The sequence below is a fragment of the Erithacus rubecula genome, assembly GCF_903797595.1.
Source record: "Erithacus rubecula genome assembly, chromosome: 9".
NCBI lineage: Eukaryota > Metazoa > Chordata > Aves > Passeriformes > Muscicapidae > Erithacus > Erithacus rubecula.
This window is the reverse complement of record NC_136660.1, coordinates 5,952,933-5,975,348: the sequence shown is the minus strand read 5'-3', so window position 1 is coordinate 5,975,348 and position 22,416 is coordinate 5,952,933. Positions and strand designations below refer to the sequence as shown.

At 39.3% G+C, this 22,416-nt stretch overlaps 1 protein-coding gene across 5 annotated transcripts in view; it reads left to right on the top strand.

Moving 5' to 3' along the window:
* ARID5B (AT-rich interaction domain 5B) overlaps positions 1-22,416 on the top strand; it is a 113,121-nt gene that overhangs the window by 22,676 nt on the left and 68,029 nt on the right. The window lies entirely within an intron of this gene.

The following is a 22,416-nucleotide window of genomic DNA, read 5'->3' as shown; positions in this document are numbered from 1 at the left end:
CAACCTTGTTCACACTCCTGCAGTTTTAGGGGGCAATTCTCCTCTCACAACACGTTCGTCATTCCCATTAGTGCCAAGGGGAGTTATGCATGTGTGTCGTGAGTGGAATAGATCCCCACACAATTCAAGGATCCTATAACGAATATCTCATTTAAGAAAAAGGTGGGAAACATTCACTCTTGCCCTCCTCCCGAGTTCCCCCACATCCTGTTCTGCTTCTCTGATCGAAGCTAGTGAAGGGAATATAGGTAAAGGATTACAAAGTTGCTGCTGTGTTCCTGAACATTTTATCCACAGCTGCTTCATTTTTTTTCACTTTTTATTACTGAGAAACAAAATAACCAAAGCCTAGATGTTCTGGTCCCAGGTTTAAAGTGCAGGCTAGTGCATTTTAAAAGCCTATTGTAAATACCCAGGAAGGCTGGGATTGTTGGCCTGTCCTCCAAGGGTACCAGATCCATACCCGATAAGAATGGCTAATTAGGAACTGGGTATTGGTAGACTCACCCTCTATCAGTAAATGAATCACATTCCTGAGATATATCCTGGACCTTCCATCCATGTCTACTAATGAAACAAAGAGAACATAATTACAGGATCAAAAAAATAACAGCAGTGGTCATCAGCAAGATAGGTGTCCTTGGCAGCCTTGTAGATGTTTTGAAGGTTTTGGTGTATCAGTTGATAGCTCCTCACCCAGTTAGTCATTGAACCTTGCTTTGCTTTGATCACTGCCAGTCTACTTCATTGTCTTTCTCTCTTGAATTCAACCATGTTTTTGCTATGACACGGTCACGGGATTATTGATTATTTGTTTTTGTTAATTACTAGTGACTTTAACTTGATACTCTTTGCAATATCTATGTAGGCTCTTGAGGAAACCCATTTGGCACGGTATAATGTAATCTTAATGCATGTTTTTCTCTTTAATTTTTATGAAACCACAGTCTCCACTTTTCTTTGGCTGTGACTATTTCCAAATTAAAAGCTTTGTGGGATGAAAAATTAAATGAGAAGTTACTATAAAGATCTATTTCAAGAATCTCAAATGCTTCAGCTCCATCTTTATTTTTAGTTTTCTCACTGCCTGAATGACCCTGACTTGGGATGGTGTTTGTCACTACACACTTCCAGTCTTGTTGCACAGAGAAAAAAGATTAAACAGTCCTTTTATGCTTGTGTTTTTAATCCTCTGTTCAGATACATAAAAATGTGGCCCTGTAAGTTCTGTGGCACAGTAGAAAAAAAAATATAAACCAACCCAAATAATTTTGGCAGTTCAAACGCAGAAACTAAAAATAATTTAATCTGCAGTGTGAACATAGTTTCATATTTATACTAGCATCTGGCCTCAGGAATTGAATACTCCATTCTTTAAATAGCTTCACTCTGGCTCTTGAATGCTTTGTGACTAGAACATTACCCTACAGTCATACACCTTGTTTACATATTTCTGTTAAAAGGCAAAAGAACTTACAGTACTTCAAAACATTGGTACAAGCTCCCTCCTCCCCTCTCGCCTTGAAAAAGAGAAGAAGTTAAAAGAAAAAAGTGCAAGTGGTCTGAAAGTGCATTTTAAATTTAGTTCTCTCAGTTTGCTACTGGGTACATATTTTACTGTCATTTGTATGAAAAACTGGAAGAAAAATTTTCCAAAGAAAATGTGTGCCTTTCAAGATGCCCAACAGTAGTCAAACACAATTTCATATACACTTGGTGTGTTTGTTTCTCATCTGGCAATTGTCTGTCTTAAAAAATACTTTGCCTAGAGACAGTGGGTGGTTTTGGTTTTTTTTTGTTACCTATGTGACAGAAATAAGGATCCAGGTCCCCACAAAGGAAAAATAGATCAGAATAATAATCTATTCTGAAAAAAAAATCATAATAATGTAATAAAAAGGTAACCACTACAAACTGGAGGCTAATGATTAGCTTCTTACAATCTTTAGGGACAAAGTATCTTTTTATAGTTTTATGATTCTTACCCAGCCTGACTTTAGGAGGAATTGCATTTTCAGAATTACATATTTGTAACTTCAGCTAAGCTTTACAAATTTAGTAGATCCCTATTTAGTATCTGTTGGTGAATGTAAGTCCAGGCTAACAGTCTTATTGCTATTTTTTCATTCACATACCTTGAGGTGAACATAGGAACAGAAGAGAAAATACTGCATTTTTAAACCTTAATCCAGAATCCATTTGTATGAGTCACTAAAACAGAATCATAGTGGTTTGGCTAAAAAAAGCTTCATGTCCAAAGGGAATGTTCCTTAAAATGCTGGTGCATTTCCCACAATGTTTCTTAAATGCATTTTATATATTGTCTTCATGCTATTGTAACACATCAAAGACTAGATGCTGCAGTTTGGTGTGTGGGAGGCTCCTGGTATTTTGGTGGTCTGGTCAGTTTGAATGAAGGCAATGGGAAATCCCTTGGGAGGTGCTCAGCCTCCTCAGCTGCCTGTGCTGCTCTTCCTGTGGAGGAGCCTGCCTGCTCAGGTAGGGAGAGCATTTCTCTTTTTTGTGGTAACTCTTCCATGTTGCAGCACTGGTTTAAGCTTGCTTCTGTGGTGTTCAGAAACACCCTGCAGCAGTATGAGAGGCAGGGAAATCAGGCCCTGTCTGCCTTCTTGGAAAACTTTGAGAGTAAGTTGTTTTGTTTTTCCTACCCATCTGTTGGAGTGCTCAACAGGAAAGAGCCTCTAGGATAATCACCCCACTTGGGTTTTGGGAGGCCAGTGCTCATTTCTGTAGGTTTCAGACTAGCCTGGGACACTGAGAACTTGACTGCTGAGGCTGTACTCCACCTCGACTTCCAGCTCTGGTCCTCTGGTGATGGAGTGAGAAAATGGTGCAAAGCTGGATAGGAGCAGGGGTGAGGATGGTTGGAGACAGCAGTAAAGGCAGCTTCTCTACCTTGCCACTGGGATTTTTGTTAGCCATCTCTACAGGGAGTGTTGGTGCTCGTGTTTTACCTTTTTTTTTTTCAGACCTGGGCCTTCTGACTTGCATATAGTGAATGTGTATGGTGCAGGATTTAGGCTTTGGTGATATCAGATACCATGTGATTCTAAGGCACAAAACATTTGATTTATTGGGTAAAGCCTATTTAATATCTTAAAAGCGTAGAGCAGGAGATCAGATGTGAGCATAGCAGCCTTAAAATATATTCCCTGACAGGATTCTTAAGAATGTTTAGGTCTATATGAAATATACAGGAAATGAGGCCAATATTTTTCCTGCTGTTTTGATGGCAGGCTCTGCAAGGGAGACAGAGAAAGTGTGGACGGGAATTCATGTGTTTGATAATGTGAGCCCAGCATATTTGCACAAATGGAATAGGACCATTTGTCACGCTCTGCAGAAGAAACTATTAGTAGTTTATCTGCCTATTTGAGAGACTGTTACTGATCAGATATATCAGCAAATCCATGTAAGTAAACCTGAAAAGTGATTCCCTCATCTCTGGCCAGTTGTGTATGGTATTTGCACAAAGCAGTACCTCTTTGCCATTTCTGGTGGCTTAGGGAAACACAGAGAGCTAATTCTTAACAGCTAGGGATGAAGAGAGGCTGCTGTCCTCTATCAGACCTTTTTCCCTCACCACCTTTTAGATCAAACCACTCTACCAATAAGAAAAGGTTTATATACATTTACTCTGAGAATACTTGTTAAGTGTTCTACAACGGAGGACTTTCGTGAACAGTGAAGCAGAAAAGCAGTTGTCAGAAGGACTTGTACTGATTTCTGATCATATTAATGTCTGACCATTGTCTTCTGTTACAGAATTAAAGTTTTTCTTTTTTTTTTTTTTTCCAAGAATATCAGACTGCTTAGTGTATGGCTGGTTTTCTTAAGGAAGTACTTAATTTTCTGCTTTTTAGGAGAACAATGCAATTAAAGTTCTTATATGAAGAGGAAGATTGTGCCAACAGTGCTTGCAAATTATATTGTCCAGGCTGTAAAAACACACTGTTTATACCTTGCTAAGCATGTGGCAGATTTCCTACTTCATCATGTAACACGTCTTGAGCAGCAGATGTTTTTAGTTGGGCAAGTAACAAAAGTTTTGCAGATGTTTGTTTGGGTGGGTAGAAACTTGGAAAATAAACTGTGGTTCCGTTTTCTCTAGTTATTACAGTGGCTTTGTCACTTACACTTCTTATGGTTGTAGCACCTCCAGCTGCAGCAGAAGCTCTCAGGAAGCAAAACTTGGTTACAGGTGATGCACAGAGTGCCCTAAGCTCAGTGGGGCAGGCAGAGCACTTTGTCTTCACCACTGATGGTTATCAAGACATAACAGAATGGGAAGGCAGTCATAGGAGAAATGGGATTCCCGTTTCCATTGTACTCCTTTTTCCTCAGAGCACGTCTGTATGGATTGCATGTGGGACAATTCTGTGCCTCCTTGGGATCTTTGCCCCAACTATCCATAAGAATTTCTCACTGTGTCCATTTCTCAGTCAGTTCACTAGCCAGGTTGCCCAGATTAAAATAGGAAACAAGACTCCTTGGAGGAGAATTCTCTTTCACCTGGTGAAGTGACTCCAGGTCCATGCCAATGATTGCTGATGCCAAAGGCAGGAAACCCTCTTATGTGTGATAGCCTGAACACGGAGACCAGATTATATCAGACTGGATCCTCAGTTTCCGTTTGATGCCAAAACTTCAGCCAGAATCTATTTTCATAATGGCTTCAAGCTTTTCTTTACAATTAGTTTACCTACATATCAGGTATCAGAAGAGCAGTTGCACGTAATAGATTTAATATTTCTTTTCCAGGATCAAAATGTTAAGGTGACAGTCACTGCTAGACACTCTGAAGCTCAGGCCTTCCTGCCATAGTGTCTCAGAATTCATGTCCTGGTTTATCATTGTGTGTTGCTGGCTGAGTGCTGTGTAATTCCCATTGAGTTTGGAGACCCAGTGTAGCAAAGCTTAGGTGATCTGTTCTTCCAATGTCAGGAATCCACAAAGCAGTAAAAAGAGCAGCTTCTCCAGTACTGCTAGATTTGACTGTAAGGTTGGGAATTTGGGAGAGCATGATTTCAGTCTAATTGCCAGAGATAGTGATACTGGAGACCTTGCTGTTGCACACTCTGGCTTTAGGGATAAAGATTGGTTATTTGCCCTTTTCCTACTAGTTGTAGTTAGTAGACTTTTCCAGATTTTGCTTTCTGGATACCATCCCTTCCTGTTCTCAAACCCTGTGATATTGTAGGCTTGAGTTGTAAGGGGCATTCAGCATCCTTGGGCTTGTCCTCATGCTGATGCAGGAGGAGGCAGCTTATGGGCCAGGAACAAAATGCTTGGCATCTCTCAGAAATTCCCATCTCACTTGTATTTGGTATAAATGCACCCTGCAGTTTATTCAGTTGCTCATCGTGAGCACTGTGGCTGCTGTGCAGTAACTATTCTGTTGCATATTCTGTTCTTCCTGGATATTGTAGGAATTACTGCATCAGTTGAGTACTGATGAGAATGATTAGATGAGAGTGAAATGTTATGGGTCATTAAACAAATAAACAACCCTACCTCAGTTTTATTGAAGGTACCTATAAATCTCATCAGTTTTCTGCTTTACAGCCAGTTGATCAAGGATCTGTGTGAAAGGGAAGGCTGTTAGCTTAAGGCAACTCAGACTGCTTTAAGTGGCTGTGAGCTACTTTTATAGTGCTACCAGTCTATTTCATTTTCAGAAAGTGAAAGTTTGAAGTAGGTCCTGAATCTGGTTTCTCACACGTGAGATAATTTTGCTACCCATGACCTAGAAACCAACAATGAATGTGTAAATTACAGACGAGAAGAAAATTCAGAATTGACTGTAAGGTCAACGGAAGTTGATTAATTCCCTAAACTTCAACTGTGAAAAGAAGAAAAGATCACTGAATTCTAAATCAGACTTCAATATGGACAAAGAAAATACTAGTTTAGTATAGATTAAACTCATGACTAAGATATAGATGTATTATTGTATCTGTTTCAGATGTAATTTCATGCCTGAGAATTTACATTGTAGGCAGACTGGTCTGTATCACATTAGCAAAGGCCCTGTTTTGCTGTCAGTTTAATTAAGTGGAAACTTCTGGCAAGGTGACCTGAATAGGCTTATAGAAGCAATACTATTTTGTATATTGGAGCAGGAAACTCTTAGGTCTTCCAGTTTGAAGGGACACAGATATGAAATCTGTGATTCATTCTTGTTTACCAACTCTCAGATAGTATGCAATGACCTTAGTGATAAAATAGTTGCAATTACACATTGTAGGAGGTGGGCTTTACAATAGCTACAGACTTCATGGTTATGAGGACCGTGACCTTTGACAAGGAGGTTAGAACATGGAGTTTTTCCAAACAGTGCCTAGATCTTTTAAAGTATTTTGATTTCTTTCCCTGTTTCTTGTGAGTAGATTGACAAGATGTGTGGTGGGTGTTCTGTTTGCTTGCCACAAGATTGTTGTCAGGCAAAAACCCCCCAAAACAAAAAAGCCCACCCTTCAGGAACATTGATTTATCTGTTAACTGTGTCTGGCATGCTGCCTTTTGGCTTTGATTTCAGAGAGAAACATATTTGGTTACTTTAATAGGCAAAAGCACTGAACCTGACTTGTAGGGGAAAAAAATTGTTTTCTTTCCCTTTTTCAGTTCTGTTTATCGGATCCTGACGAACTGTATCGTAATTGTGCAACAGTTCCAGGTTGAAGTAGAGAAAAGTAGAACTGGATGTCAGGCTCCATTAGCCTCATTATTTGAGAGCCAGCTTTTCTGGGTGACTCAGTGGGACTGAAAATGCATGTTTATGCCAGTTAATAACCACCCTGTGACACCAACTCAGATAATATCAAATGCTTTTTTGTTCTGGAGAATTGTTCACATCACCTATTTATATCTCCTCTTTTTATTTATGTTGTTTTTTTATGTTAGAAATTTTTGCTGAGCTGGAGTAGACTTGCCTTTCCCCCCCAGATCTGTTTGTTCACCCTTTTTTGCTTCTTTCAGATACACTGAAAGAAAAGGATATTTTCTTCCTGTCTTCTTTGACCAAGGAAATCCAGGTCTTACCTGTTTTCAGCTACTTCTCCAATTTGAGGTCACAGTGTGCAAGAGTAAAAGTTGAGAATTTGAGAAAATAAGTTTTGTAATCACATTACAGTAATTGTATAATTTATTCTGTATGTATACACAAACAGAAGGTGATTGCACAGACATATGCTGATGACTACATGGTTGTCTCTGGTGAAACTGCAGGTTTCTCTTTGTGTATGTACATGCAATTCTATATGCTGCTGAACTCCAGTACCCATAAAGCACTTGGCCAAAAGAGAGTACTTTTGAAAAGCTTAACATTCTTCACATAAGTATCAGAAGTAATAAAATACATAGTTCAACACGTACAAAGATCAAAATAGAAAGAATAAAGAAAAAGAGTTAAAAAAAAAAACTGTAATAGCAGCAGGAAAAACAGAATGAGGAGATTGTTGGGAGACCTCTGTCCCTGTGAATGCAATGGGTTTTTTTGGGAAGCTGTTTTAGTATTAACTTCAGTCATGCTGTAGCCCAGTGCCTCCAGTATGCATGAAGTTCTGCATGGCTGGAAGGTAGGTGGAGATGAAATTTGGAAAATGGTTGTGTAACTGTAGATGAAGGGAGGGAAGAAACTCTTCAGCCACTATCAGTGCTTTTGTCTCTCCCAGTAGTACAATGCAGTCCATCCCAAAGCATCTCCTGGTGTTTTCCTACATGTGTGTTCATATCTGCTTGGTCTTCTGCCTTAGCTGGGCAGTTACTTAGCTATAATTAAAAATAAACCAACAAACTCTTCTTCACATCCAAGGGCCATCCATCAAAGCTGCTCCCCAACTCTCGCTTATGTGTACTAGGGGTAGAAAAAGAGAAGAAAGGGTCAGGTAGTTTTGATTGTGACAGTGGGGAGGTAAGAAGTGCAGAGGGGTTGGGGAGGAGTTAGTAAATTATTTTGTGTGGATAAGTAGCAAAACACCTAACGTGGTGGGACAAAAAGTGCTCAGTTTGCTTTGCTCCCCTGCAAGGACAGACTTCATCTGTCTGCTAGAGCTTCTATCAGGACAGGCAGCCCCAGCAGCGAGGGCCCCTGTCCCACCAGGCGTTTGGCTGACTGTGCAGAGCTCAGGTTCTGTGTCTCTCTCAGCCTGGCTCCTTTACCCTGGTCCCAATGGATGCAGTGCAGGAGCATCCTCCATGCTGTGGAATTGTGGAATTCCTCAGTGGAGCTCTGCCAGTTGTGTTGGAAAGCTGTAAGAAAGTGAAATCTTTGTGGAGGAGGTGCCTCTCAAGGCAACTAGAAAGGAGAAAAGATTTTCCCGGTTGTGGTGGTGGTAAGACTCAAAGCCGGTAAAAAATTTCAGTCTCGAGAAAGTAAAATGAAATTCTTCAGCAGCTAGTTCATTTTAGTTTTTCTTTTCCTGTTCTGCTTCGTGACAGAACTTCAAATAATTGCATTGATTTATGATTACAGGTATTTTAAATCTGTACTATGCTGAAACAAAGCAATGCCAGCTTATTGTTTCTGGCCGTATCTAATTATACAATTGAATTTAGGCATGTAATAATGTTACAACAGAAATATCCATCATAATGGATTGAATTTCATGAAGTACAACACAAGAATATTTATAACTCCATTCTTAAAGCCACTTTTGAGTCAAAATATGCCGCCTTGGTATGGCCTTTAAAAACAGAGGAAAATCTGAAACTTGTTTTTAGTCTAGCCCCAAACATACCACAACCCATTGCCTACACGGGAAGGGGGTGTAAGTTGATGATAAGCAGAAAATGATAGAGTAATTATTTTTGCTAGAAAACGAGGATCTGGTATTATTTGTACAGTAACACAAAGTCATTATTTGGCTATGGCACTGTAATGAAACAATAAAGATCAATATAAGTATCAATTCTGAAGAGACTTCTTGTTTTCCCTCTACCATTTTAACTGTTAAAACAAATTTGAATTGCTAGTCTAATTTTCCACTGTTTTTTAGCTAGTGGAACGGGCAAAACCTCCCCTCCTCCCATCTCTGTTCAAATGTAGACCTTTGGCATTCCAGAAATCTGACCTCGTTTGTAGGGAATGGCTCATTTTTCTATAATGTAATATGAAGCACTCTTGTGTTTTGATTCCATGGACTAGAGAGTTTAATGTTCCAGCTTGCCATGATAAAGATATGATCTGGTTAGAGATAGAAACACTAAAGGAAATTAGCTATTCTTTAACATACTGTTTGCCTTAGTTTCATTTAGGATCGTTTGGAATAATCTTGGAGTACCTTTTGGATTTTTTTTATTAGCATTTTTTGGTTGGTTTTTGTTGGGTTTTTTTTGTTTGTTTTCTGGGGTTTTTTTGAGTTTGGGGTTTTTTTTTGTTTGGGGGTTTGTTTTTTTTTTCTTCATTTTTTGGTTTGTTTTTTTTTTTTGTTGTTGGCCTGGATAAAAAGTGGGGCTTTAAGAGATTTCTCTTAAAATAAATGTGAGGTTGCCTCATTTATAGTCAGCATGCCTTGATTACTTGCAGACATGCTGGAAATTTACATGCACTTTTCTCCATTATAAAACACTGATCTGTTCAGATCATTAGCTCCCTCATGACTAGAGTTTGGCAGCAAGCCAAGGCAGGCTAAATCTGTAGCTGTAAATCGTGAGTTGAAATAGCAGAAAGTGGATTTGTAACTTTAAAAGTGTAAACAGTTTGGAAAATGAAGTAATTTTAGAGTATGATTGATTGCCTTAAGATTGCACTTTAAATTAGCCCAGGGTCTCCACTGCAGATATCTGCTCTAACTGCTCATTATATATTTTCACTTTTCTTTGGAACAATGGCATTGTTGGTAGGCTTTGAAACAATCTATGTTTCTCCTGGAGTGACCTTTGAGGAAATGAATAGTTTTATTGTATGTCCATTACTTTGCCTGGAACAACATTTTTGAGCTATTAATTTGCTGTGGTCTATAAATAAAGGAATCAAAATGCAAAGCAGCTGTATTATGCTGCATATATAGTTCATTAAACTTATGTTTAAACATCACCATTTGAGATTGGTAATGCACTGTATAAATAATTTTTTTTTTCCTTCTGAAAATGAACTAATGTTTTGTCTAGCCTGGATATTGGTCCTTGAATCTCATAGAAGCAAAATTATTATTTTTAGCACAGACAATTGGTGAATGTTCTGGAGGATTGCTACACTGCATTCCTTCTTTCAAGGACCCTGCTTCACTTGATTGTGTGTCCCTGGGATATAGGGCTGTGAGCTGAAAGGGAGGGAGTTATTGAAAGGAACATTCAGGAATGTGGAAAACATCTACTGGGTTTGGAATGTTAAACGTTTAGGGCATCATCTGCTCAGCTCTGTCTGCACTGGTGAGAGCAGCAGATTAGTGGGTGATGCAGCAGCCTGGTGGTGGAAGAATGTAATGCTATCTGATATCTGGTGTCTTATGAGCTCTGGCTGTTTGCAAATGGTGGCTCTTTCCCAAAGAGACACAAAACCCATTGATAATGTTCCTACTTACTAAGGATGCCTGAAGTAACAAAGGTTTCCAGCGTGGAACAACACCTCAGTGTAACTTTGGGGGTGTGAGTACATAACTTAGGTGTATGTGCTAAATGTATAGATAGATGGTGTGCAGCCCAGACTGTGGGCTTTGACCATTCAAGAAATTAGGAATGTAAAGCTATTAAACTGACATTAGTGATGGTTACAAACCAGAATAAATAGCTCTGGCTGCTTGAATAGAATATATAGTAAAAACTTGCAAAATTTTGTATCAGTGTGTTTTTCATCTCTTTCCTTGTTCTAGATTTGGTATCTAGCATTCAGTAGATGCATAGCTCTGTTTTGTTGTTCCTCTGGAAGCTCCTTTCCCAGAGAAAATTTTTTCCGTGTTACTACCCCTTCTTGATCTTCTTTCCTTTCTCCCTCCACGTTTGAAATGAAGATTTGCACTTGAGAAAGAGGTATGGCTGAGAGGTGTGAGCACAGGTCTGGGAGCCAGGACCTGCTGAGTGCTGAGCTCAGTGACTCATTCAGTGGCCTTAAGCAAGTCAGAACATCTCTGATGAGGTTATTTCATATGTAAAACAGGGGAAATAATACTTATCTGTCTACCTGCCTCATAGGAATACCCTGAGGACTAATTAGTGTTCATTAAGTGCTTTGAAATAGGCAGTGCTATCTATTATTAGAGCAGGTTCCAGACCAGCAGATGATGTGTTAGGATTGTTTCTTACTTGGGAGCTTTCCTTTCTGCTGGCTGTGGAACCAAAGCCCATTGGGAGCAGAGCACAAGCTACCTGGTGGTTCTGGAAGATTGGCCAAGCCCTTCCTAGGCAGATTCACTGGAGACTCAACTCTTGCACTGAAAACTTGGAAAGAGAGTTTGCCTAGAGAAAAGAGTGGGAGTATACTTGCTTATTCTCCTCATCTCATAGGCATAACTTGTCCTGAAATCCTTTCTCACCCTGCCTCCACCTGAGGCCTTTTCCAATAATTCAGGCACAGCTTCTCCTCTTTTCCAGGGATGGTTTCCTGGTCCTGCAGAAGAGGAAGAGAAATCCTGTATTAGTTCTCAGGAGGAGCATGGGGTTGGGTTGGTATGTTCCCACCACAGGGAGCTCTTTCTTATTCAAAAAGCCATTCCTCTTTCTTGAAGAGCAAATGCTTGTGTGCTTTCCCTTCACAATAACAGACTCTGTTGCAAAGTGCTTAGAAGGCAAAATTTAATTTGGGGTATAGGATCCTAAACTCTGCAGGTGTGTGTCTGCTGAAGTCTGGGAGTCTTTTCATCATCATAACAAGGAGGGCTGTCATCTGACCGGCAGCTTGTTGTGTTCTCTGATGGATCTTCTCTCACCGTATACTTTTGTACCTTTCTTAGAAATAATAATCTAGTTCAAAGAACCCAGCCCTGTTCTCACTGAAGCCCACAAGCCTGGTCTTTCTACCAGTGAGACTAGGACTCAGTCCAGATTACCTGGAGAGAGGCTTTATTTTTCTCCATTTGCTCCTCACGTGTCTCTCAGGCCATGAGTAATTTGCAATGCGACAGGAAAGCCTATGTGAAATTTTCCAAGGGAATTTTCTCTATTTTAATAACCTTTATGAAATTGCTTAACATTTCATCAGCTTTTTCAGCGTATGTTGCTGGGATTTTGGTGCTTTCTGATTTTTCTTCAGTACCAGGAGGCCCTTACCTTTAAAATGGGACTGAGGGCTCATATGAGCATTTGGACCCACTGTTGAACCTCAGTCCTGCAGAAACATTTTTGCACAGGTATGGATGGATACCATTTTGAGGAAGTTCTCTGCCTCTCCTCTTGTGCCTGCAAGAAGGGGAAGGGATCTGGAGCAAGTGTCCCACAAGCTCTCAACTAATTCTTTTTCCATAAGAAATGAGGCTTTGCCCCAGGAATACCTAATGATACGACCTTGGTCACAAAGGAAGACCCTGGTATTGCTGAATTTCAGTGCTACTGCTTTGTTAATCTTATATTGCATATCAATCAGTTTTTGGTCCTTATATGCCAGACAGGGGTGTAAGTTAGCTCCCTTTTCTTTTAGAGCTTCTTCCTATTACTCCTTTTCAGCTCCAGTTCATTTTGTTGTGATGCAGAATAGGATTAAATGAGCAACCACAGATCTATGAGAAAGGACAGACTTACTCATATGCCTGTAACAGCTTTTAAGGCTACATGTTGTTTTTCAGGGCAACAGTTTGGGGGTTATTTGGTGCAACATAAGTTCAGTTAGGAGGTGAGGGTTTCCAAGTGCCTGGGGAAGCGTGGTACAGGGCAGTTGGGTCAGTAGCCTGGAGTTTGGCAACTCCCCCCTGGCCTTATGCTTCATGTTTAGTTTGATCTCTTCACTGGGAAGGAGGGGAACCTGAGTAAGGTTCTTTTGGGGAACAGATATGTGCTGTATTGGGATGAGATAGAGGACAGCAGATTCTTGGCAAAGTATATACGACAGTAGCATTTCTGTAATTGCACTTTTTTTAAAAAAAGAAACGGAATCATGTTTCTTTTTCCTATTCTGTGCCACTCCTGAGTTTAAGCATTATTACATTGCAGATGATAACACGAGTTAATCTGTAAAATTCTTAAACTGTGGTTTTTGTTTCCCGGCTTGACTTCTTTTTCTCTTCTTGTCTTTGATTGGCTTCCAAAAAAGATATTAACGTGTTGCAAAACAAATACAAGGGGCCACTGAAGCTTATTAAAAATTGTTTCTTTTGTTCATATCTGGCAGTTGACAAATTGTGTTGTGCTCTATCTTATCTGCTGCCGTGTGAAAGGTTACATGAGAAAATGGCTGCAAATAAATTGCTATTGAATATTGTTGAAGACTAAGCATACAGCTTCTCTATTAAGGACCTCTTTTAAATCTCTCTATTCAGACTCCCCCTGCATGTCTCTCTAACACTTGTCTGTTATATTATGTTTGGCACAGAAGGAAACATTAAACAGAAAAGCAACATCTGACTGTGGTGTTTCTGGACCCTATTATCTCTCTGTCAAATGTCCACATGAGCAGGGTACAATTTTTGTCTATATTGGTGATAATTTTTGAAGGCTTTATGAACTGTCTTCATAGTGAAATGCTAAAAACAAATGAAATTGAAAAGCATATTTTTACAGCTTTGGAAATCTTACTTAAATCAGTGTAATGAGACACACTCAGTAAAATGTAATTATTCTCACTTCTCCATGTGTCAAACAAATCAGCAGTATGGTTAGGGAGGGGAGGGTTACAGTGAGCTTGTTATTTTTATACAGAGTCAGATACTGCTTGTTTGTAGTAAATTGTAAATAGTAGATAATGCAGTTTTTATGTGTATTAAATATCCTGCAAGAATTAACAGGGTTGTTACTTCATTAAGGGTTTCAAAGAGGGCATAAACGTCAAAAGCAGGGCTTGACTGTTTAAATCACTGGACCATTTCCACCCTCCACTCCTCATGTCACAGCTTTGGGACCGGCAGCTTCTACCACTGCTATTTCGAGGAGGTTGCAGTTCCTCTGAATTTTCAGAATGATAATGAAAGAGCCTGGTATGAGACACCAAAATAAGACTTTTGACTCATACTTCTGGGTGCAGTGGAAAATGAAGGCGGTTGATTCTACTGCAAGGAAGAGGTGATGAATCAGTCCTTTATAAGTAGGGCTGTGTTTCCTTGTCTGTCATTTATGTTTGAATGGTGTGTAGAGGTGAAAGAGAGAGGAGATGACAGAAGACCTGGTTAGTCTGATATTAAACCAAATAACTCAGTTTAACTCTCAGCAACTTTGCACTTCTTTTCAGTTTTTCGTGACACACAAGTATGGGTTTGTCATGGGCTTCTTCAGCACAGGAAACAAGTAACAGACCATGAGATTAAAATTCATCAGTCCAGAGAACATCTTGAGGAAGAAACAGTTCAGTCCTGAGCACTGTCTTAGGGAATCTGTTGCATCTTTGAGCTCATTGTTCCAATGGTTAATTATCACTGCTGTGAAAATGTGTGCCACTCTCTTGCCAGGGGCTCTAGTTGCACATTTCTCCAGCAGAGTAGAGTTTTTCATCTCCAGTATTTTCCCTCTACAGTGCTACATGTCAGAAAGTGGGACCAAGACACATGATCATAGATATAGTAATAATAATACAGAGGATGAGAAGGTGTTGTAGGGAAAGTTAGTGGACTTGAGGATGTGACACCCCTTCCCTCACAAAGGTGTTGCAGGGAATGGATGACTTCAGCCTCAGCTTTAGTACTTGTGTTTGAAGCATAGCCCCCATGCTCAAGTATTTGCAGGATCAGGCTTTATATGTAAGTACTGAAGTGTAGTTTAGTGGTATGTTGGATGGTGCTCAGAGATTGCAGAAAACAGTGCATTAAATAGCACTTTGAATTGCTGGTTCGGTTTTGTCTGTGGGAATGATAACACTTATTATCTGATTGTTCCCTGTGCAAATCTCACCTCAGGAAAAATTAAATTACGTTTGAATTCAGCTAAAGTGAAGTATGTCATTATTTTCTTTAGTTATTAAAAGGAATTTTTACTGTTTTTTGTTAAAACTGAAGCAGCTGCCATGTTAGATCCTTAGATGATTTAAAAGCAAATACAGAGGTAGAGCCATTTATAGTACAATTGGCTTGTTTAATGTGATTTAACTCCTCTTGTTGGCTTCATCATATTACCAAATTATGTTTTCAGCTCCCCTCCCCTTTTTAATTCTTTCTTCTTTTTGTTATCAGCAGAATTGAGGCTACTTATCAGTAACCACGACAACCAGGATAAATACTTGTTTAAAGCTGATGCACATTCAAACTGAATGGTCCGCATGACCCAGAACATTCAAGAGGACAGGCATCATGTGCTCCATTCTACCATCAATTTCTCCCTTCCCCCCATCTCCATCTGCTTTAGAAAGTTAATAGGGCAGTTTAAAAACCTTTTATGTCAGAGCAGTTTTCTGTAGCCATCCATGTCTGTTTGGACATGGGCTGGCCCATTCTTGGGACCTGAGGAGTAAGGAGAGAAGGAGATTTTGGGAGGCAGGGAGGCAATTTCACAGCCACATCCTCAGTGTTAGCTTGCTTTTCTCGTGTTCCTCCAGCTGCTGTCCAGGCAGTCACCTGCCATCAGCAGGAGGGTGAGCTGCTGCTCTGCAGACCCTTTGTGAAGGGGAAGATAATCCCGGATCTGCAGCAGCCAAATAGAATGAAGGGGTGACTGGAATTGTGTGGGACAGAGGAGAGGGTTGTGGTAAGAGAGAAGCCTCAGCACAGAGCCACCTGGTCCCTGCCCATCTCTGGTGGAGGCAGGCAGGCCGGCTGGGGTGACCAGAGAGTCACTTCCCTTTTGAGGAAACTTAGGAATCTCTCACTTACCCAGAAATTTCCCAGCAGGAATTTCTACCTGCCTCTTTGCTCTCTCCCTTGCCCTCTAAATTGCTTGATGCTATAGAATAAATCCTTTAAGCTTTCTCTGTCTCAGTTTCTCTCTCTGTGTAATGGGGATAATAATTTTTACTCATCCGCATAAAGCAGTTTGAGGCCTGCAAATGGTTATATAAAAGCTGAAAATGATGAGTGTCAGTCACTCTTCTTTTGAGTCTAGAAACACCTTATAAGGTTTATGAGGCACTTCCTAAGGTGCAGGAGCATCCTGGGAGTACAAGGTTGGAGCTGCAATTATGAGGAGCTGAATATAGGATTAGGATCTGAAAACGGATGTGGAATACCTGGTTGGGAACTTTTTCATAATAAATTTCTTTCATCATCTTCAAAAATTTGATTTAGCATTTGAATTTTGAGTGATTTAGCAAGATAAATATTATAGAATATTTATATATTCTGTATATTTAGAATATGGGCATATTGTCAGTCATCGATCGGGTTTGTCACCATTGAGTAGGGGTAGAACAAGTCTGATCCAAATAACCAAGTGTAAAATGTTTTTCAGCCATATACTTTAAGTATTATATGATGCTGTCCTTTTTTCTTTTTTTTAATGACTGTACTGCTGTTCAGTTGAATTTCAATCTCCAGTAATTTCAATCTCCAGTAGATTTGTAAGTATTCTTTTTCTTTCAAATGTTAAACTAATCTTAGGAATTCTTTGAAAGGCTGATGTTCTGCTGGCACTGTGACAGAAAGCAGGGCTGGGGAAGTGGCATGAAATTCTGAGAATTAGCTCTGTCTCCTCCTTAAAAGGGGAGAAATATCTGACACATGCAGAAAGTCTGTACATTTTATTCTCAGTATTGGCAGAAATTACTTTCGCCTTTTGATCAATTTAAAAGCAGAATCAGGCAGGCAAACAAACATCCATGTCAGAATTACAGGCGACTTGTTAACACCATCATTATCTGGTAAACATAAATGTAATCACTATATTCTATCCTGCAACACATTGCCTTTGTTCTTGATTGCATTAGCATTCAAATAGAGGGGGGTTCTCAAAGCAAGGATGAGTAGTATGAGTCCTGCCAACAAAGAGGTATCCCCATTGTGTCAGTAATTTACCCAAATTTAGTTTAAACCAAAACCACAGATTTCCTGTCCCATCTCATGTGGCTGAATCATTACTGTATTTGCATTTATCTGTGAGAGAAATATGATTCTTAGGTTAATATTTTTAGGTTTTGTGATTAATTAGCCAGCTGAGGCACACCAAGTGTCCTTATTAGTGTGAATAAAGATCATGGGAATGCAAAGGCAGAGTGGATTGGAAGAGGTATGTTTGAGAACTGAAGAGAGGGTGGATTGGTGTGTTGGATTGGCATCAATTCCTGCTGTGATTCTTAGCCTTGTGTCTATGCAAAGAATTCAGTGTGAGGAGGAGCTCCCTGCAGGAGCCAGGCATATTCCTCCCATGAAGGTTATTTCACTTGGAAAGCTGTCCTTTACTGCATGGGAGTCCCCAGAGGTGTAGGTGATGACTGTCATTGCTGCTTGGCCACCTGCAGTTATCTTGGAAGTTTGGAGGTGTTTGCCAGGTTATAGCTGGACTATGATATGGGAAGGTGTTCTCATCACATCAGTCCTCTTAAAGATTTTGAGGTCATAAAGGCCCAGTTTCTTACTCCTCTTTGTGGTTATTCTTTCATTGTTCTGCTGTTTCTGTTCCTTCTGGACCTTTTGAGAGATTCTGGATTTTTAGGTAGTTGTGAGGCAAGTCCATTTCTGTCTGCTGAAAACTGCTCTCTTTCTTTGGGTTTTTATTAGAACAGGCAGCTCTGAGCTGTGTAGAGCCTGTCTTACCTGCAGATACTGGTTTTGAAGAGTGAACTACACATCTTTGCTTCATCTACACCTGTGTTCTCATGCCTGTACTGCAGAAAGTCATTGCCAGAGGAGTAGAACAAGAGAAGGAGAGCTAGATCTTGACAGCTGGAGGGTTTTGGGAGGCCAGTGGGCACACTGCCCTGCAGTGGCCAGGAGACCTCCCTCACAGGGGTCAGAGCTGTGTTCATGCAGCTCTGCACCAGTCCCTCCACACATGCAGATGCATCCTCCATTGCCTCTGCATCGCCTGCATATTGATGAGCATGGTCAAAGCCATGCATGCAACCAGTTATAAACTAATTATGATATGTGAATCCACTGGGAGACCCCCTTAGTAACAGAGGGTTATGAAAGAAGGCAGAGAAGTGAAGGGCACTGTGTGGGAGAGGAGCCTGATGGACAGAACCCTGCAACTTCCTTCATTTTCTCTCTATATTCCAGATAGCTCCCTTGCTCAATTTGCTACCCACACACCAAAGCATTGTCCCATTTTATCTGGTTCCCCTGATACTTCCATTGCTTTATCTTGTGAAGATCTGTGTCAACATTCATCAAAACAAATGGCAAGCCTGGGACCTTTTAAGTAGTTTTTTTAGTTAATAAAACCAATCTTGTACTTCTGTTATGTTAAAAGTACATTATCTTTTTATTACAAACTCTCTATAGTTCTGTCTGTTTTCCTTCTTGGCAATTTCATGACTGCTCCAGTTGATTGCTGTATGGAGAATTACAAAATCATTAAGGGTGGGGTTTTACCAGCTGACTTACAGTACAAGCCATTTCTCAAAATTACCACAACAGTGCAATACTGATGTGTAATTTACGTCACAGTATGTTTTTATGAAATAGTTTGTGGCTTATTCATTTAGATCTAGAACTGAATATCTCTTCTTTGGCTTTTTAATCAAGCCTGCTGCTTTTTTTTTTCCTTGCCTTTTTTTTTTCCACTTTTTTTTTTGTACTTTTTAATATTTACCACTCTGAGGCTTGGCTTGCTTCCAACTTACCAGCTACACAGAGGAAGAAAAAATAGATTTTTTTTTTCTTTTGCCTGCAGTTTAACTGCAAATGTGTTTCCCCTTTGATGTCTATATTTGTGTTAACTGGCTCAGAAGAAATGCTAGTTGTGTGGTAGAATATATTGCACAAAGGTAGAACAGAGAATTGATAAGAGATGTGAAAGTTTGAAATTTCAAACCATATCAAGCAAGTGTTTCTGTTTAGCCTCCTGTGCTGGTACATTTCCTTTTTAAAAATTACTTTATGTATAGTGTCCTGTAATTAGAACAGGAAATCACTGAGTAACTGTAAAAAGAAAAAGAGCACTTAAACTGAAATTTACCTTCTGAGAAATATTTACCTTTTTTTCCATTTAATTTTTTTTTTTTCTTCCCTTCACATTACTGATTTGTTAATGATAGTAACAGATGTACAGACCCTTATCTGTGTCATTGTTCTGCTTGTATTTTCGGGGGGGGACCAAAAAAGTCATTTTTCAGCAAGACAAAAAATGAATGGACAGAAAATGGGAAAAGCCTAATTACAAAAAATATTCTGTGTCACAACACAGTAGCAATTAAATTGAAACTTCAATATAATTATCAATAACAGTCGAGCCTGGAACAGTGCCAGGCGTGTAAAGTTGGTGCTCAGCCTTTATGTGGTTGCTAGGAGGACGGCAAAAAGTATAAAGCTTAGAAAAAGAAATGTCTAATGTAATAAAGTAACAGAAGGTAGCATAAATCATTGTGAGAGCAGTTAATATTGACATTATTTTACTTAAATTGGGTCTTAGAAGAGGCACAAATTCATATTTCTTCTGCAAGAATAACTCTGTGCTTTCTGGGAAGAAGTGGAGTGTGCTTTCATAGCACCAGCCTCATACATATTTGGAATCTTCTAAAGCAAAAAATCTTAAAATGTTTGTTTCTGTTGGCATCCAAATGCATTTGCACTAATACGATTAAAAGAGCTAAAGGGCAAAATACTTGGCAGCTTTTGCAGTTGAGGTAATTAGGTACAGGAAGGAACATGCATAGTTTTTCCATCAAGCTCTATAAAATCCTGGTGTGAAGGTCTTTTTAAAGAGAAATAATGCTTACTGATGTTGAGGGTAGATTATGGCAGTTAGCAATAACATTATAGGCTGATGTTTCTGAAACAAGCAAACAAAAAGCATGTTAGAGGGGGTTTTTCTGCTCTCTCTGTAAATAGTTCTGGCTCTTGATGGATTTATTAGGAATTCGTCCTTTTAACAGGCTTTACTTTTTTTTTCTTCTGGGGCATTTAATTGTCTTGCCTTACATATTAAAAATGGTTGTGCTGATTTGAAAAGTCAGTTCTTGCATAGATTCATTGTGTTTGGCATTTCATGCATCTCTTGCTTACAAAGACGACTTGAGGAACATGTAATCCAACATAAATGCCAGGCTGTGCCAAATCCCAGCTCTCTTTACCCCCTTACAAAGGGAACTGTTGCATTATATCTCTGCAGATATAGGCACTGCTCAGAAGGCAGAGGTGGAACTTTGCTTCTAATTACAGTTTTCTCTGTTTTCAGCCCTGAAATATGAAAATTATTGAAAAGTTGACGTTGGAGAGGATTATTAAACCACACAATTATGATATAAGCATAGGATTAGAGTCATTTTGGTTGAGCCTCACAAGCAGAATACTGTAGGTATTTTACCATGTTCTGTCTGTTGAATCTAAAATGATACTCAGAAATATGGCATCTTGGTTTTACTAATACCTCAGTTTCGTGGGTTTTTTTCATGCTGCTTTTCTTAATTTTAATGGAATGTGATCCACATTTTGGGCTTTGCTTCTCCTAAGAGTAAACTCTTTCCAATCCTATTTCTGAAAAATATTTGCAATACTCACTAAATCCACCATTAGATAACACGTGTGAGATTTTGATAAAAGCAAGGAAAAGTTCTTTGTTGCGCTTGCATTTCATTAGGGATTGGTCTACTTTGATTTCTTTTTTCTCATGTGGGCGTGGTTGAGGAAAAAAATCTTTGTTCCAGGAACAATGTGTTTGTGTTTCACTAAACAAATTTTCAGTTTATTCAGCCTTTGTTCATTCTTAGATGTATCTATTGAAACTAGAGTAAAAAAAGAGAGGAAACAAATGCATCACAAAGAACTCACTGGAATTTCACAAGCATGTATAAAAGTGATCCTGTAAAAATTACTTGGTTTTAATTTATGCCAGGGGGTTTAAGTTGTCAGGGGTACAAAGTTTGTGTAATTCTGTGCAGGGACTTCCAGCACATTTGTCCAGAAACGAATGGTTGACTACAAAGGCACGTGGGACATACATTTATATACACGCTGTTTAAAAAGCTGACCACATCCTGGCCTAAGAAAAGTGCTGTCAGATTGACAGATTCAGCTCACCACTGTCTACACAAAGGTATAAAGTAGTAATAACCGTCAAGCAGGCATACATGGAACTCTCAAAGGAGCTAAAGGACGGATCATGTGCTTGTTAATTCCTAGAACAGTTTTCCTGATCTGATTTTTAGAGTTCCCTAATAAAGAAGAGAGAGCCTTATTCCCAGGAGCAATTGGCTCAATCATGCTGTTGTGTAGGCTTATGGGATACTTGTTAAACAAAGAAAAGCATGACCACATCCTTATTGGCCAAAAGAGATTTTTAGGGCCATCAGTTTTATATTCTTAGAAAAGTAATGTCAGTGCTGTTTACCAAAATGTTTTTGTTGTTTTTCTCCTCATCTATGCCAGGATAGTGGTGAGAGTTCTGAGTTTTTAAAAGTGATGACTTTTAGGAGCTGTGCTAGTAAAAGCAGTGCTTGGCAAGTCCATCTGTCATGTTTTGGTTTTTGTTTTTTTTTTTTTTACAGCGTTGCATACATCTGCAGAGATTATATTGTAGGTGATATTGTAGATATTGTAGGTGCTTCCAGAGACTTCTTAAAATTTAGCCTTTTATGTTTCAACATTTCCATTGCCTCACTTGAATCCAGATGGGTTGTGCCATCATATTTAGTTGGAAAGAACTGATCTGACTTTTCTTTCAATGTCTGAAGTGATTTTTACTTTAAGAGGAAGAGTGGTGATTTCAGTGTTGGTAATGGGATTAACTAGTGGACCTTTTGTCTCTGACAGAAGAAATAGCTGAGTTATTCAGTAATCAGAGTGCAGCAGAAAACATAAACTGAATGCTGCTACTTTGTCTTCATTGTCATGCCTGGAAAGCCGTGTTCAGTTATATACCTGAGGAGATAAATGAGCATAAAAAAAAGTGCTGTTGAGTACTGGCTACATACCTGCAAATGAGTAATTTCTTATGTTTGTATCCTAGTTGAGTTAGGTTTTCTTTCCGCTTAGGTTTCCTTCTGATTATATGATGACACTTGATTGTGATATTTCAAAATATACCACCTTCATATGTGATATCATCTAAACCATGGAGGAATTATTATAATTGCTTTATATTTTGAGCCCAGCAGCACAAGCTGTTTGAAAATTCGTTTGCTGGTGCTCTGTAGGAGTTTTCTTGAATCCTGCTGCGTTTGCAGTTAATGTGAAGAAAGTTGCTTCCACCTTGTGGGATTGAATGAGCACCTCGGATCAGCCCACCTCCCTG